The 13,598-nt window shown below is 34.8% G+C and overlaps 2 long non-coding RNA genes across 2 annotated transcripts; one reads left to right on the forward strand and one right to left on the reverse strand.

Moving 5' to 3' along the window:
- Positions 1-917: 917 nt before the first annotated feature.
- Positions 918-3,802, forward strand: LOC128015426 (uncharacterized). The gene is made up of 5 exons (XR_008183900.1): positions 918-1,025; positions 2,026-2,141; positions 2,291-2,375; positions 2,884-3,011; positions 3,132-3,802. It is a non-coding gene; the product is annotated as an uncharacterized LOC128015426 (long non-coding RNA).
- A 1,434-nt stretch (positions 3,803-5,236) lies between these two features.
- LOC128015427 (uncharacterized) lies at positions 5,237-8,176 on the reverse strand. The gene is made up of 3 exons (XR_008183901.1): positions 7,916-8,176; positions 6,971-7,070; positions 5,237-6,257 (listed from the first exon to the last, which is right to left on the reverse strand). It is a non-coding gene; the product is annotated as an uncharacterized LOC128015427 (long non-coding RNA).
- Positions 8,177-13,598: the final 5,422 nt, after the last annotated feature.

A 13,598-nucleotide genomic window follows, 5' to 3' on the forward strand; every position in this document is an offset into this window, starting at 1 on the left:
GCGCGATACTTGCTATCAGTTCCACAGTTTGGGTGAGTAGTCGTATATACGCTCTTTTAATGCCTTTTATCAAATGTATTCTGTCTTCTTTATTAATCAGATTAGTGCCATATGTTTAATCGCTGTATTATATCGGTCATCCGCGGCTGTCTTTGAGTTTCATTGCGTTTAAATAAATGAACACAGCTGCTAATTAGTGTGATTCAACTCTATCTGTCACGTGACGTGCCATAGACCTTCGATTCCGTTTTATATTATTATTAATTTCAGGATCAATGATGTAAGTTGTATTTGTAGTAAAATCATGGTAATCACGACACAATAATAAATGAAATGTGAAGTTAAAACACAGTAAATGGGACATTAGTAACTGTAACTGTAGTTTTACTATGATATATTAATAATCAATACAACAATACAATAATCACCAAACCAGCTATGTTTGTATCACTGTAATGCTAGTGTTTTTATGTGCTTTTATATGACAGATATCACAGTAATCATGTGTTCTGTACCATGCTTTTAATACCTTTTAATGTGAATCCAAAAAAAAAAAAAAAAATCAAATTAAAAATAAATAATAAAACATGTATTTTTCCATCTTGCAGTTCATTCATATCAGTTTATATATATATATATATATATATATATATATATTTTTTTTTTTAATATATATATATATATATATATATATATTTATTTTCATATATATATATATATATTTATTTATTTTCATATATATATATATATATATATATATATATATATATATATATATATATATATATATATATATATATATATATTTATTTTCATATATATATATATATATATATATAAATATTTTGCTCACAGATCATTATTAACATTCTGTATATAATTCAATTTTATTTTCTCTCCCCTTTTTTATTATTTATATTTTTAGCTGAAAAGACGTAAAGGCAGTCAGCCCAGTGGTGTTTCTGGAGAGGGATTCCTTCAGAAATGGAGAAGACAGAAAGCTGCGGAGGCAGATATTTGCAGCAGTAAGTCTGTGATAGTTTGTCTCTTTTATCAAAAATTCCTGCTGTTATAATTTGTACAGCATTTGTTGTTTCTTAAACTGTTGCACTGTCCAAATACCCACACTTGCCATCTTTTCACTTGACCACTTGATTACTTATTTGACGTCTTTCCTGTATTTGGCCTAGTGTTCAAGTGAGAATGATGACCACAAGTGTGTGTCGAACTTTTCATGACCTGATGACTGTGTTTCCCAATCCTGATCCTGGAGAACCCCAGCACTGCACGGTTTTGGCGTCTCTCTTATCTGCCTTGGAGTCTTCACTGATGAGCTGATGAGTTGAATCAGGTGTGTTTGATCAGGGAGACATCTCAAATGTGCAGTGTTGGGCTTCTCCAGGACCAGGATTGGGAGCCACTGCCTTATGGGACACTTATGTGTTTAAAGAGATTTTTAATATCTAATTATCAATATTTCACATACTGTACATTGGACAGCTTTCCGTGACCTCTTGTGAGATCTCGGCAAAAAGTCTGACGATTTATTCCAAAACATGATGCATGATGGGATACACTAAGCTTTGTATAGCGCTCCGGAGCAGTATTGGAGAGGTTTAGTGTGTGTTAAGGACGCTGTGCTTTGGCATTATTAAGACCGGGGACAGTCTTGTGCACACACTGTCATGTACACACACTCTCAAGTGGCCAAGACTGCAAGTGTGGGTATCTGGACAGGGTCAAAGTCTTAAAAATGATCCCTAAACACATCACAGTCTTAATAATCCAGTTTAACACTTGTATGATATTGTACAAGCCCCAGGACGGTCTCATCTGACACTATCAAAAGAATTCATATGACTATAGCTTGTTATTAATTACTTGCTTTCAATAATGGATTCATTTAACATTTAATTATACAGCATCTTTACAGAGGTGTAATGTACAAGCTGCACGTAATTAATAATATGTCCTTCCTTCTGTCTTACAGGAATTTTTTCAGATAATGCTGTTCTTCTTTTTCAGGTCTAAAATATCGAGCTCAACAGCTATTTTAAGAGCCAACCCTCACAAACCTTCCTAAAACCTAAAAGAGCTATTACTGAGTCTCAGCGAATCTTGCCATGATCAGCTCTTCCCAGGTACATTTGTACATTTGTTTAGAATATTTTTTAATCAACATTTACTCATCAAATGCTCTGGTCTGAATCTTACTTTAAATTAACTTAATTATGTTTAATGAGCAATATTAATTGCACAGAGAGTAAGTAGAGATTATCTTGTTTCACAGAAGAGAAGGAAGACCAAGGAAATTATTTGCTCAGGATGAGAAATGAAGACGGCCATCTTGTGCTCAAACAAACAGAAGTCCTTTGGTATGTGTGTGTTGAAGCAATGTTATACAACATTTTATGATGATCTCTCACAGAACTGGTCATGTCAGCCTTGATTTCGTTTTATACTATTACAATTACAGCATGTTAGCAAAGTGTGACTGGACATTTTTAATATTATGTTTTTAAAAACACACCACCTGTTTTAAAAGCAGACAAGTATCATGAAATTGGTTTAGTTGATATAAACACCAATTGACATTATTTCATTGTTTTGTAAATGTTATGTTATTAATTGTGAATTGATAGTTGATTGGTTTGAAGCCAGGCCTTACACTGCACAGACTAAAACACATTTGTGAGAGAAGTCAGGAACTTTGGAGAAAGATTCTAGAGGAAGAAAACACATTTACTGCAACAACAGATGAATTCTAGAGTCTCTGAGAACTACACATGCTAATGCAGTCTCATGAGCAAGACCTTTGCTTCTGTAACTTTTTCTTAATTCTTGCAGAATGACATATTTATTGCAGTATTTTTATTTGTACAGATGATCTCATCAGCCAAATGAGGGGTTTTGACCAAGTGATGCTCTTGAAAGGAGAGAAAGAAGAGGATGTGGTAAATTCTCTTCAGAGAAAAAGCTTCTCAAAAGGTCTTAAAGCAGCTTGAAGAATGGTAAGTGTACAGTACTACAAGGGTCATAGTTGCTCACCCTGCTAAAACCACACAGAACATAAGCTGCGCTCTCTGTCCATTAAACAACTTCTTCTGCATTGTGTGTTTCACTTTGACCAGGTCTGGGATGTTAGGACTGAGAGATCCTCTGGCTGAGAACAAGCTACACCTCATCAGTGCTGGACATCAACCACAAACTGTTTCCAGACACGAGAGAAGAAGAACACGATGGGGAGATGAAACCAGTTTAGATGTGATGATAAGGAATCATTATTTTCTGGAACAGTATCACATGTCTTATATGTATCACATGATCTGTATCACAGTTGACTGGATGGGACTGTGTGACTTTTAAGGACATTTCATCACTCATCCGTGGGAACTGATTTATATATGAGGTTAATGTATTTTTGATGATAATTATTTTCATTGAATCTTATTTGTCTTGATGCTACTTTATCAACTTTATAGTCTATGCTTCAATAAAATGAAAATGGTGAATATTGTGTTCTGAAGATTCTTGGTAAATACATCATTTTACTAGGTAGGCTCATATGTGTTTATTTTAGACTTGGAAAAACGACATATTAATTATTGGGATTATTTTTTTATTTAAGACATGAACATTTTTGATCGGATTAATAACATCTGGGACATCAGTACACCAGAAAGTATTTTTTTATATTTTAGTAACAAATATGCACATTTTTTTGTGAAATACAGGGAGTTACAAGATTAATTATTCTGCATTACAAGATGGTGCCATGGGCTTTATTGTTACAAACACTTAAGGGATAACTGAGAATGTAGCAGGAATGATCAACGTGGATCTTGTACTGCATTAAAACCAAGAGCACGCACATTACTGATGTCCAGCACCTGAGGAGCAAGATACGGGGGTGAGGAGGACATTTTTACACTGATTTCGGCTAATTAGTTATATATAATGCTAATATATATATATATATATATATATATATATAAATTAATATTCTTAGCACTGCATGAATTTGTCCTTGTGTAATAGTGAAGTATCACAATGTGTATACATTGTCCTTGATTACTGCTTTACAGGTGGGGAATAGATAAAGGCAAGTTGTTGCAGGTTCATCCATTATATTTCTTGCCATTTACTTCAAAAATCAAATAAATAATCTATTATTTTCATTATTAAATCATTTCTTTCTAATTTTTCCATGTTTCATCAGATGGCCTCACAATGTCCTGTCAAAAGGTATAATAGCCATGATGAATAGAATAGAAAACAGAGGACTGTGAAAACTGTCAGATATAAATGTGACTCAGCTCAGATTGTTGTTCATGATGAGGAGAATACATATATGTAGGTTTTACTGCCCTGCTACCCCCAGGGGCCCAGTAGCACCCCCCGGAAGAGCCCAAAACTGTGCATTTCAAATGGCTGTAAATCAGAGTCCAATTAACATATCAAAGAGAAAATGGGCAGGATTATTACTTATGCTATGCTGATAAAATAATGTTGAGCTCAGTTTTCAGAAATAAGTGGAAAGCTGGCATAAAAGCATTTTAAATATTGCTCACTGTAAAATATCACATTTCAGCCTGCCTCTCAAATATATCACAGATGTTTGCACAATAAACATATTTAGATATCCAGTTTACCTTAAAATAAATAATTTATTTAGTTTCGTTAATAAAAAGTTTTAAACTACATTACCCACAAGCCTCCGTCGTTCTATCTATAGAAAGGCAACACTAGGGGGCTGTTTTTTGTAGTTCATTGAAGTTATGCTTAGGGTTAGGATTAGGATCTCGCTAAAGATGTCATTTTTCTCAAGATAGCAACACTTCATTGTTGACTTAATATATTACTAATGTGATGATAGGAGCAAAACATACTTTTTAACATGATGCGCTGTTTAATATGGGTTAAAAGATAGTCCAACCACAGACTGTCCTGAAAAGTCATAGCCAATGGCATCTAAGCTGAGCAGCAGCGTCACACTTCCTTATCCATTTATGACAGATGTCTTTCGTTTTTCGGCTGAAGGGATAGATTCGGTTAACAATAGATTAAGCTTGCTACTTATTAGATTCGGTTTTATTAACGTCTTCACCTTCCTCCGTTGTTCAGTTTGACAAAAATTGGGCAATATTGATGTGCACATGCCCAGCAGTCGCAGTTGTATCCAACAGATAGATTCCTCTCATTAAATATAAGACACATTTTTAAGATTTGTATTTTTTTTTTTTTTGACCAAAGACAAATATATTTACTAATCAAATGACGTGCTTCTAAAATTTACATTGTATATTACATTGTGTTTTAAAGTTAAAATTGTTCACATTTGTGTTTCTGTGATTTACCATTCTCTACCATTTGAACCCTAGGAATAAAAACAGAAATTATAAATTAATGAATGAATGAATGAACAAATAAATACATAAAGCATAATAAACATGCATATTTTTGTAAGGATCTTCCATTATTTATTGATATGTCAAACTCATTTAAAGACAACATGCCCAAATTACTACACTGCATCCTCTGTCACCAAGCTCGTTTTTGCCACCATAAAGAATAAAAAGGCAGTTATGTTGTAAACATTAACTATTTTCAGTATGCAAATGAAAATGCTTTTATTAAAAAACAAAACAGTAAATACAGTATGTCTTTCAGAGAACACTGGAAAAAGATCAATTTTATTAAAAAAATTAAATTGACCAAAATGTTATACAACACAATGTAAATGTTTCAAACTCACAAAAAAACACCATGAAGACATGCATGTCAAGTGTGCAATATCATCTATAAAACTCAATCAGCACAGCATCAAATAAACACTGATTGTCTGAACAATGGAAGACAGAGAAAGTGTTCAGGAAAACAAACACCTGCTAGCTTTGACAATAACATCATGAATTCACTTCATGACTGGAGCTAGGGGATGACTGTGTATGAATATCTCCTTTACTAAAACTCTTAATTAAAGTCTAAAAAGTTCACTGTATGAAGCTTGAAAAAGAGAACAAAATGCTTTATCAATACGAAAAATACTATTTTTAACTATTGTTTTCATCACTGGTTCTGTAATGTATTCATTATGAGCTTATAAATAAAACAAAGTTACATCTTCTGCAAAAATCTAACCACTGCAAAGTCTAATCACTGATCCAGGGACCATATCTGTGTGTGTGGGGGATAAAGAGTTAACGAGGTGAGTCCTTGTGCGTGATGGAGAACTGCAGTGTTATCCTCAAACAATCCTGTAAAACAGAAATATTACATTACATTCAACTTATACATTACACTGTGTTTTGTTTAGACCATAAAAGCAGCCTCTGTAAAGATGCTGTAAAATTAAATGTTAAATGAATCCATTATTGAAAGCAAGTAATTAATAACAAGCTATAGTCATATGAATTCTTTTGATAGTGTCAGATGAGACCGTCCTGGGGCTTGTACAATATCATACAAGTGTTAAACTGGATTATTAAGACTGTGATGTGTTTAGTACAGTATGTGAAATATTGATAATTAGATATTAAAAATCTCTTTAAACACATAAGTGTCCCATAAGGCAGTGGCTCCCAATCCTGGTCCTGGAGAAGCCCAACACTGCACATTTGAGATGTCTCCCTGATCAAACACACCTGATTCAACTCATCAGCTCATCAGTGAAGACTCCAAGGCAGATAAGAGAGACGCCAAAACCGTGCAGTGCTGGGGTTCTCCAGGATCAGGATTGGGAAACACAGTCATCAGGTCATGAAAAGTTCGACACACACTTGTGGTCATCATTCTCACTTGAACACTAGGCCAAATACAGGAAAGACGTCAAATAAGTAATCAAGTGGTCAAGTGAAAAGATGGCAAGTGTGGGTATTTGGACGGTGCAACAGTTTAAGAAACAACAAATGCTGTACAAATTATAACAGCAGGAATTTTTGATAAAAGAGACAAACTATCACAGACTTACTGCTGCAAATATCTGCCTCCGCAGCTTTCTGTCTTCTCCATTTCTGAAGGAATCCCTCTCCAGAAACACCACTGGGCTGACTGCCTTTACGTCTTTTCAGCTAAAAATATAAATAATAAAAAAGGGGAGAGAAAATAAAATTGAATTATATACAGAATGTTAATAATGATCTGTGAGCAATATATATATATATATATATATATATATATATATATATATATATATATATATATAAATATATATATATATATATAAATAAATAAATATATATATATATATAAATAAATAAATATATATATATATATATATATATATATATATATATATATATATATAAATAAATAAATATATATATATATATATATATAAACTGATATGAATGAACTGCAAGATGGAAAAATACATGTTTTATTATTTATTTTTAATTTTTTTGGATTCACATTAAAAGGTATTAAAAGCATGGTACAGAACACATGATTACTGTGATATCTGTCATATAAAAGCACATAAAAACACTAGCATTACAGTGATACAAACATAGCTGGTTTGGTGATTATTGTATTGTTGTATTGATTATTAATATATCATAGTAAAACTACAGTTACAGTTACTAATGTCCCATTTACTGTGTTTTAACTTCACATTTCATTTATTATTGTGTCGTGATTACCATGATTTTACTACAAATACAACTTACATCATTGATCCTGAAATTAATAATAATATAAAACGGAATCGAAGGTCTATGGCACGTCACGTGACAGATAGAGTTGAATCACACTAATTAGCAGCTGTGTTCATTTATTTAAACGCAATGAAACTCAAAGACAGCCGCGGATGACCGATATAATACAGCGATTAAACATATGGCACTAATCTGATTAATAAAGAAGACAGAATACATTTGATAAAAGGCATTAAAAGAGCGTATATACGACTACTCACCCAAACTGTGGAACTGATAGCAAGTATCGCGCGATGTGTGCTGAATGAGACTTCTTGAACGTGATTTCATAGCGATAAACATCTCCTGTCCTCGTGTCGAATTCTGACGCCAAAAGTTTCCCACTGAAAGCAATGAAGGTCGTAGTGCTTCGATAGTCGACGCCGAGAGGCACATTTGGCGTCATAAAAGTGACGCTAGGGGCGCTTGACCATGCTTCGGTTTTTGACGCCTTTGGAGTGAGAATGGGTTGAAATAAAGGCTAACCTCTAAACCTCTCATGCTCTTTTGTTTTCTTTTTTGTTTGTTTTGCTGATGCATTCTTTCTCTCAAAGCTATGTATTATTTGTATGGACTAAAAAATCGTTCTGTGAAGTAAAAGGTTTAATAAAATGTGTTTTAAGGGATCATTCTTGAATTTCAGACCTCTGTGGCCAGATTTATTAAACAGGTCGAATGAGTGTGAGAATGCAATTTCATAAAAGCACAGACGGGAGTGGGAAGTTCTTCAGCTGATCTACTGACAATGTGAAAATTAAGGAACGCGGATGAAGCCAGATCAAGTCTACGAAGAGCAGTGCAAATTAGCATAAGGTTGATTATAATCAGGTCAGTTAATGTACTAAAAAAAAAACAAAAAAAACACGGGTTAAGACATGCATTGGTTGGGGCATAAAATAAATTTATGACACATTTTTCCTTCCAAACATTTAGCATCTGACAGGGAAACTTAAAAACTTAAAAAAAACAACTGTGTCCACACCTTTATCGCTAATGTTTCACTCTGTGTCTTTATTAAATCCTGAACAGAGGGTGCAAGTTACAAATTGCAAGGTGTTAGGGTTCAAGCTGTCAGTAAATCTGACATTTAATAGTTTGGGATTCTAATAACAAATACATTGTTATTTGAGAATTAGTTTAATCATTTATCACATAATCATATAATTATGTGTAACATATAATTTATATGTTCATAATCATCCTTTCCATTCAATTTATGTGTTAATATACTAACTTGTTAAAAATGCTACTTAGGCCACTAGTAAAATAAACTCTATCCAAGATTTGATTACCCATTATGAGTCTGACCACTAAATTTTAGGCACGCATTGATATTACAGCAAGTCTTACTGCATATCTGTCTTTGTCTAGACTGTCACAAGAGATACTTGCTCTGCGGTTACCAGCATGTGTAGCAGATCCATTCTGCCAAGATCAGCAACAGGTATGCATTTCCCAAAAGCATTATAAGCATAAGCAGATCATACAGATAAGTGGGGCTAAAACTTTCTACAATATTCTTGTAGAATAATCTTGATATTTTTCCTGTCTCCACAGGTACACACTCGGCATGTTTGGTGCTTCAATGGCTGCTGGAGAACCAGATTTTATGTCAAGACACAGAAGTGCGTCTTCCATGCCCAGTCGGTTCTGTTCTTGGGGTTCATCATTTCTTCAGGAGAGATCAAAGCAGACCCCTGTAAAGTAAGTGCCATTGCTAAGTGGACAGCTCCTGACTCTCATAAGGCTCTACAGCGGTTCCTGGGGTTCGCCAACTTTTTACTGACGTTTAATCAAAACTTTTGGTCAGATTTCTGTGCCCTTAACAGCACTCACCTCTCCCATGGTAGCGTACAAATGGAATGATGGCGCACAGGAGGCCTTTGATAAATTAAAGTCCTGGTTTAGCTTTGCTCCTATCTGATCCTGAGCGTCAGTTCATTGTTGAGGTGGATGCATTTGATGTTTGAGTAGGCACGGTCCTAAGACAGCATCGCAGTCAGGCTGGCTTTGGAGGAGTGGCATCAGCCCTTCCTGGTCTAGACGGATCATAAAAACCTTAAATATATCCTGACAGTCTTGCTGGGCCCTCTTCTTGGCTGAGTCAATTTCACCCTGCCAAAAATATCAAGCCCAATGCACTCTCCCGTCTGTTTGAGGCCCCAGGGGAGGATGAACAAGTTGACACTATTTTGCCCAAAGAGGTGGCATCCTCCTCCTGGAACATCAAAAGAAGTTTAGAGGAGGCTTTGCATAAAAGCCCAATGCCGATGGGGATTCCAGCAGGCAACCTGTTTGTTCCCACCAAACTGTGCTTGAAGTAATCCAGAGGGGTCACTCATCCAGGCTGGCCTGTCACCCAGGAGTCCAGAGGTCATTGGCTACCGTCCACCAGCGATTCTGGTGGCCATCCATGGCCAAGGTTGTCAGGCAGTTTGTGGCTGGCTACTCAGTGTGTTCTCAGAACAAGACTTCAAATGTGCCTCCCATTGGTCTTTAGGAAGTGCACTTACTAGCCATTTACTGACTTTTGGTCAGCCAGGAAGTAGTCCCTGGATAGTAATGAAAAAAAAGAGGACAATTCAATACATCAAGGTACCATGTGTGTCACGAAAATCATGACAGCCAGATCAAATTTCAATTCCTTGGCAGACTTGGCACCATCATTCAATAGACCTAACATTTAAATGTCCTTAGTTCCACAAATGTTAGTATACTGATAGAGACACCAGATTTGGTCTTGTGATGTTGTACTATTGTCAGCAGAAAGAAATTCATAACAAATTCAAAGAACTGACAGGAGACCTGCTATGCAGAGGGTCTGGAAAACAGCGGGGTTCTGGGGAGATGTCGGGAAAGATCAGCCACTGAGTGACAGCTAGACTCTAACTGCTCTGCTTATGGTCACATCTAGATGATGTGATGGACAGCCATGCCAGAAAACATCAGTCAAATTATCATACTGCACTAATGATAGTGCTGAAGTGATGGAAAAGGTCTTCTGGCCATGAAACCAAAAGAATATGTGAATGACAAGTTTGTGAGTAATAAAATGCTCTTGATTATAATTAGAGACAGAAAGAGAAAGATTGTGTTTCTGATTATCACACAGTGCTTTGCCTTTGTAATGTTCACTCAACTGGCCCAATGACGGAATCCAATGGCGTCGGCGAAGGTATAATGCATGTAGGTAGGTCTTTTAGTTTTTTTGTTCATCAGAGACCCGATGTCGCATTTGAGTCTCGCATGGTAGGTGCGGATCTCAATCACAAACTCACCAGTCTGTTTTTAGTCAGAAGATGTAGGCTGACTTACACCTTTAAATCTACCTCATACTGCTTGCTTTTGACAAAAAGTGTAGTTTACTTGCTAAATCAGTGATCTGAAGAACAAATTCAACATAGTAACACATGTATTTTGAAATTGCTGGACAATTCCAATATTATAGTTATTCTAATTTTACACAAAACACATCTACAACCTTTTTACCTAAGTACTTCATAAAACACCTACATTAAAACAATCTTCTGTTTTAAAGAATAAACTCAGCTAGTCTATGTGTAGTAGCCCAAATGAATAATCAAATTTCTAAACCGATAAATAATCGATTTTGTGATCAGTTAACTAAATTTAATGGTCGCTTAAAAATTTAAGTAAGATTGAACACGGAGCTAGAATCAAATTGAAGTTAAGTGAACTTTGCACAAAAACAAAAAAGCGACCTACACACGTTTTACCCTTCTCCCACGTCATTGGATTTAGAGAGCTTGAGATGGAAAAACAGAACCAGGACTACATAGATAAAGAAGATCCTACTTTACACAAAAGACTGGATAGAGCAACACATGCCATGAGATAATAACTGACTAGAAACATGGTCATCTGAGCATGATGCACAGAGGGTTTGTGTATTTCAGTTGATTCTGCCCATTTGGACTGTTTTGCTTACAAAAACTCATAACCAACCAAATATATTTCTGTGAATATTAAAATAAAATCAGCATAAAGGAAGTATGTATCATATTGCTAAATACTATCAAAAGTAATTGGCAATGCAAATGCAAATTATTTTTGTTTTTCAAAATTTGAGGTTAAAACAGTTAATAATAGGCATTCAACAATATATTTGAATTATTTTTAACATTTAATACACAATTGGTAAATTATTAGACTATACTGTTTTTGTTTGCATTAAAAGCAATAACAAAACATTGCTGATCTTATAACAACTAAATCTTTGGTTTTATTTATGAGAATTAACTACAGATGTCTCACTGCCTCTGTCATTACTCTCTCCACACTCCTGTTTGAATAAGATATATATTTTTTCAGGTACCGTGGCTGATCATGCCATGTACTGAACCTTCCTCTTACCAAAAATAGCATGTGTGAGCTAGTCTCAGGAAATAGAGAAGAAGAAGTAGACAATCCTGCATATTTATATTAATTAATTAACAGAATTAATTACATAAATTGCAACAGTTTATACGTCATACAACAGAGATAATTAAGACGACAGATAAATCTGGAAAAATATTACTTTAAAACATTATTTTCATGTGTAGGCTTTCACTTCCAATCAAGCTATATTTTTTTTCCAGTTTTTCAAGAAGTATGAAAATACAATTTAATGGTTTCATTTAGGAAAAGGCAATTCTCCTGATGTATACCGTATATATTGCCTTTCGAACTTTTTCAGTGAACAGATTCAATGAACTGTGAGAGTGTGAGAAGTCTGTTCTACAAAAGTGTATTTTTCCAAAAGTCCACATAAGTGCCCACAAAAAGCAACACCCATATATCACAAGAAAATGTAAAAATGTTGCCTGCAACACAAATTGGACTCCAAACAAACTAATCTGGGCACAAACAAAGTACGAAGAATGTGCAATATGAAAAAGAATGCAGTTTTAGATACAGTATGTGATCTCAGAATGATGAATGTATGATTCTTTCGCTACATCATCTTGAGCTTTTGGTTGTATATTAATTACTTGTTAGATAGTAAGGTAACTCTCTTGAGTAAGGTAAGGTAGTCTCTTGATTACTCTATAGCCCAAACCGAAGAAATATTTATGCTGATTCACGCTTGGCAGGATGATTTTAATGAGCCTGATATAGTCAAAGGAATTTCATTAAACCTTTGTCAGTACTACAACAACCAAACATTTGTTAAACTGACAAACAACTTAATAGGAAACAGACAAATAAAAAAAAAAAAAAAATGCTTCATTATTTCCTAAGTGAATACCGGTGTCCTCAGCTGTGTTGCCCTAAGGATTTGAACCCTCTTGACGGCTAATTAAACATTAACATGATTGATGAATTGTTATCCTTGTCAGTGACTGATACTCACAAATGTCTCTAAATACTTCTAACCTGAAGCACACACAAAACAGACAGTTTTCTCGAAAGTAGGACAGCAAGGCTTGTCTTGGGATCCTTATAAAGCATGTGAAGAATAACCAACCACACAGTAAGAAGACAACAGAAATTATTATTAAATGGTTTCTTTTAATAGTGTATCACAAGAAAAGTCTCTCTGAAATATCAAAGTACATGCAGCATCAACAAATTAGGATGGCTGTTTGCTGTCCAGGTGGTTTTGGATAAGAACACCAGGTGTGACCTAGTTATCCCTTTAGTTATTTTGATGGACCAAAGAACAGGGATCAAAGGAACAAATGTATTTCCTAAAATAAGCTTGCTGTTACCGCTACATTTGCATCTTTCTTTCTGCCCACTGGCAAATCACATCGTCTTGCCAAGTCTGCTGCCTCAGGTCATGTAGACTCAACCTATAGGTCTAAGCTCTGGAGATATCAAGTATTAAGTTCATTTTTTGTGTTACTTCACCATAGCAGCTGAGCACACTATAAAAACCTCAAACATCTGATAAGAATT

Source organism: Carassius gibelio, chromosome A6 (genome assembly GCF_023724105.1).
Source record: "Carassius gibelio isolate Cgi1373 ecotype wild population from Czech Republic chromosome A6, carGib1.2-hapl.c, whole genome shotgun sequence".
Lineage (NCBI taxonomy): Eukaryota > Metazoa > Chordata > Actinopteri > Cypriniformes > Cyprinidae > Carassius > Carassius gibelio.